We start from the raw sequence: 4,930 nt of genomic DNA on the forward strand, positions 1-4,930 counted from the left end.
GGATGGACTAAACAGGTGGTGGATATTAAGGAGGGCACTTGTGATGAGCACTGAGAACTGTATGTAAGTGATGAATCACTAGATTCTATTACACCTGAAAGTAATATTACACTCCATGTTAACTAACTTGAACTAAAAAAAATAAATAAACCAGACATAAAAGAACAAATACAACAAATATGGGATAGGCCAGTGATGGGTATTAAGGAGGGCACATATTGCATGGAGCACTGGGTGTTATACACAAATAATGAATCATGGAACACTACATCAAAAACTAAGGATGTACTGTATGGTGACTAACATAACACAATAAAAATTATTATTAAAAAAGAACAACTACTGTATGATTCCACTTACATAAGGTATTTATAATAAACAAATTTATAAGGGACAGTGAGTTGATTAGATGTTAATAGTGTCTAGAAGGAAGATAAAATGGAAAATTGCATTATGGATACAAAGTTTGTTTGGAGTAAGGGAAAAGTTTTGTAAATAATGGTGATGATTACAAATGTAATTAATACCATTATATTTTACTCTTAAGAGTGGTTAAAACTTGGGGAGCCCAGCTGGCTCAGTCTATAGAACATGCAACTCTTGATCTCAGAGTTGTAAGTTTAAGCCCCATGTTAGGTGTAGAGTTACTTAAAATTAAAATCTTTAAAAAATGGTTAGAATTTATGTAAAATTTTATGTTGTATATATTTTGCCACTATAAAAACAATTTCTATGAACAGGATTTATTGCTTTGCCTTTCTTTTTCCTCTTAAACTCAGCTTTCTTACTCTGTCCCACCATAGCTTTGAACATATATTCTTTAGTAACTTTGAAAAATCTGTGTTTTCCAGGCCATAAAATTATTTACTTACTAATGAATCATCAAACTTTACATCAAAAACCAGGGATGTACTGTATGGTGACTAACATAATATAATAAAAAATATTTTTAAAAAATATTTACTTAGAGAAAATAAATATATTTAACATTGTAAACTAAAAATATACTCTTTTTTAAAAATATGGAATGTTTCATGATTTGTGTGCCATCCTTGTTCAAGGTCCATGCTAATCTTCTCTGTATTGTTCTAATTTTAGTATATGTGCTGCTGAAATGAACACAAAAATATAATCTTAATAAAAATCACTCACATAGTACTTTATAAATACTTCAAATTCTATTAAATGCTTTTTATATATTGTTTTATTTAATCCTTCCTGACCCCTATGGGAGAAATGCCATTATTATGACCAATTTATATGTGAGGACATATGGTATAAAGAAGTTATTTAACTTTTCTAAGATCATGCAGCCAGTATTTGGTATTCAAAAAGATACGTTGTGTTTTCAGAGTCCATGCTGTGAATAAATACACTGTATTTCCCTACTCCTGATTAATTTAGTTTAATCACTAAGGTTCTTTATACCTTAGTTTCTTGCTTTTAAAGTAATAATAATACCTGCTTTGCTGGTTAAAGAATTTCAAAAATATTAAATAAAACAATATATATGAGACTCTTAATCTCAGGAAACAAACTGAGGGTTGCTGGAGTGGGGGGAGTGGGAGGAATGAGGTGGATGAATAATGGACAATGGGGAGGGTATATGTTGTAAGTGCTGTGTATTGCTTAAGACTGATGAATCACAGACCTATACCACTGAAACAAATAATACATTATATGTTATAACAATAAAAAATTGTGAAAAATAAAAATAAACAATATATATGAAAGAAAATTGAGTTACCTACATACAAATTGCCAACATTTTAAAAACATTAATAAAATAGAGAAGACCAGAGTACAAGTTCTAATAGAAGCATCTTCCTTCTATCATCCATCATTTATTCTTTCTTTATCAGGATCTATGCTGACCACACTAGGGCATGCAAAAGAGAGACAAACTTAAATTCTGTCTTGAATAGCTGATGGCTAGTGATTAGCTAAAAGTAACTCCATGATTTCCTAGGTTTTTCAATCAATATTTTTAAATTAGCACAAAATCAATTAGTTAACAACTTATGATGCTCACAGGAATATGAAGATTTATAAAATAGGAAAATGTAGAATTCAGGGGCACAGATGATGCTACTAGCTCTTTAATAAAATACATCATTAAGCAAATATGCATTAAAATATGCTGGTCTTTTATTTTCCAAAATGAATGATTGAAATATGTCAAAAGGATTTTTACATGTGCAAAAGACATGTAGTGAGGAATTGCAAGATGGCTTGAATTATAGAAACTAACCACCAGTTCCCTCTATGTAATAGATACCACATTCTGACCTTCTTGAATATTCATAATCATTGAATTATTGTTTATAAATAGTCTGGAGTATTTCCCTTCCCAAGAACATATGTATATCCATCCCTATGTAAAGAAAACATGCTTACATTTGGCCCTGTGAATTGATCTTTTTTGTCTCTCACATTCTCTGACCTATTTTACCTTGTGGCTAAGATTTCAAGTTTGGCTGTGAAAGTATAGAATCCAGGACTGGGGTGTTAATTGACACATCTGGGGTTCAAACTTTTGATTTTGGTCTCATTAGCACTATAATGAACTGAGATAACTGGCCCAGACAAATGGTTATGCCACTTAATTTCAAATGAACTAAGTATCTTTCTAAATCTCAAGTGTAATTCCAAAAAGATAGTCACATCATTAAACAGTGCTATGTATTATGATACTCTTTGTAAAAGTAATCCTGTGTTTTCCCATTGTAAAAACTGAGGCCCCAAAGCAGGTTTTTGAAAGTTTGGGAATTTTTGGTCTAGAAGTGTCAACCATCCTTATCACTGACATCCCTTATTCCAGAGTTTTGTAAAAAGCTAATTGTGTGTTATATAGCATTATTCCAAGTTATCACCAAATGAGGTCTTGGGATAGTACAAAGAAAAGAATTAAGGAATAGTATCACAGTTTATTTGTGATACCTACAAACAACTTTCCCATCAAAAAAAATAAAGCATTCACTGGGAGAGAGCTGTAGTTGAAAATACAAATCCTGGAATAAGGGTTTTGCCTTTGATCTTCCATAGACAAAAAAAAAAAGGCTATTTGCCTTCATGCTTCTGCATAATTGCAACTCTCTCTCTCTTTCCATTTCTCCTTCTCCACCATGGGACATTATATGTTGATAGGATATTTTACAAAGTATACATAATACCAAACAAGTAACTGATTCTTTGCCTTGAAGACTTAACTTTTTCTTTCTCCAGAGAAATAAGATTTTCAACCCAATCAAATAGCCAGGAGAAATTAACAGTATATACATTATTTTAAACTGAACTGCACCACAGGGGAGTTGATTTGTCACTAGTCCATTAAGAGATAACAAAACAAGTTCTGATATGTTTGATTGCCATACCTGTCTCTAAACACAGGGTACTGTATTTCAGGAGTTTGAAAAAAGTCAAAAGGAATGATGTTGAAATGCATTCTGATTTGGTACTGACAACACTGAAAGCTAAATCTCCAATCTTGATATATCCTATGAGTTCCAGTCCTGTGTTTTTAATTCACTTCTAAGGTATTTCCACCTTCTTCCTATTTTTTTGTCTAATTTTTTTTATAATCACCATTATTTTTTTCTGTCATCCAAGCTCAATAGCAGACACTACTCAGCTATAAAAACCCCTATGGATTCCATTTCACCTAAGTGATGAAATCCATTCCCTCCTCTCCATTCCCACTGCTTTTCACTTTATGTAGACCCTCATTACCTCTCATATACGTAATTACAATTGTCTTCTACTGGCCTTGAGGCTTTTTTTTTTTTTACTTCAATATAGGCTATAATATGCTACCAAATTAATTCTATTAAATAATTCCCTTAATGATGTTTACTTTCTTTTTCACTAAAATTCTTTGGTGATTTTTCCTGCTTACCAAATAAGGCACTACATCCTTATCATACCTCTGTATAGTGTAAATCAACCCCACTTTTCCAGTCATATCTCCCACTACTCTCCTTCAGATTTCTTCCACTCCAGTAAAATTGGACTACTTGTTATTTCCTGAATATTCCCATGCCACCATTTTCTTCTTCCAATTAAATGCCCCCTTCTCCATTTCCTTTTTCTAAATCGTTTCAACTGTTTAAAGTTCAGATCAAATGTTCAAGTTATTCTCCAAAGCATGAAGTAATATTTCTTGCCCCTGAATTACCAGAATATATTTGCAGTTTTGTTTTTGCCTGTCTTGTGGAATATATTACTTTTCCTACTGTATTAGTTATTTTCATAATTCTTATTTTATTCTGCTATTAGAATGTAATTTCCTTGAAAGAAGCATACTGAATCCTACACATGTGAATATATTTTACAGCAGAAACTGAAGTGTATTTTTATATTTGAGAAAATAATATTTTAATTTATGGAAAATAAAAATTCCTGAATAGTTTTTATTATTAATGTTATTTCACACTTTTATAACGCATTTTAAATATTTCTGCCATTCTGTGTTGAGGTTTAATTAATTTATATTCAAAAAGCAGGAAAGGATACCCAATGGAAAAAAGACACCCTTTTCAACAGATGGTATTAGGGAAACTGGACAGCAACATGCAAAAGAATGAAACTGGACCACTTTCTTATACCGTACACAAAAATTAATTGAAAATGATTAAAGACTTAAATGTGAGACCTGAAATAATAAAAGTCTTAGAAAAGAACACAGACAGTAATTTCTTAGACATCAGCCATAGCAACTTTTTTCTAGATATGACTCCTGAGGTAAGAGAAACAAAAGCAAAAATAAGCAATTCTGACTACATAAAAATTAAATACTTCTGCACAATGAAGGAAACAATCAAGAAAACTAAAAGGCAGCCTATGGAATGGTTATCTGATAAAGGCTTTGTATTCAAAATATATAAAGAATTTATACAACTCAACAACCCCAAAATGAATAATCCAATAAAAA

General features: G+C 31.3%; 1 non-coding gene across 1 annotated transcript; it reads right to left on the reverse strand.

The window, feature by feature from the left end:
* Positions 1-1,016: 1,016 nt before the first annotated feature.
* LOC113242187 (U6 spliceosomal RNA) lies at positions 1,017-1,122 on the reverse strand. Its single transcript, XR_003311826.1, has one exon. It is a non-coding gene; the product is annotated as a U6 spliceosomal RNA (small nuclear RNA).
* Positions 1,123-4,930: the final 3,808 nt, after the last annotated feature.

Source organism: Ursus arctos, chromosome X, assembly GCF_023065955.2.
Source record: "Ursus arctos isolate Adak ecotype North America chromosome X, UrsArc2.0, whole genome shotgun sequence".
In the NCBI taxonomy this organism is placed as follows: domain Eukaryota; kingdom Metazoa; phylum Chordata; class Mammalia; order Carnivora; family Ursidae; genus Ursus; species Ursus arctos.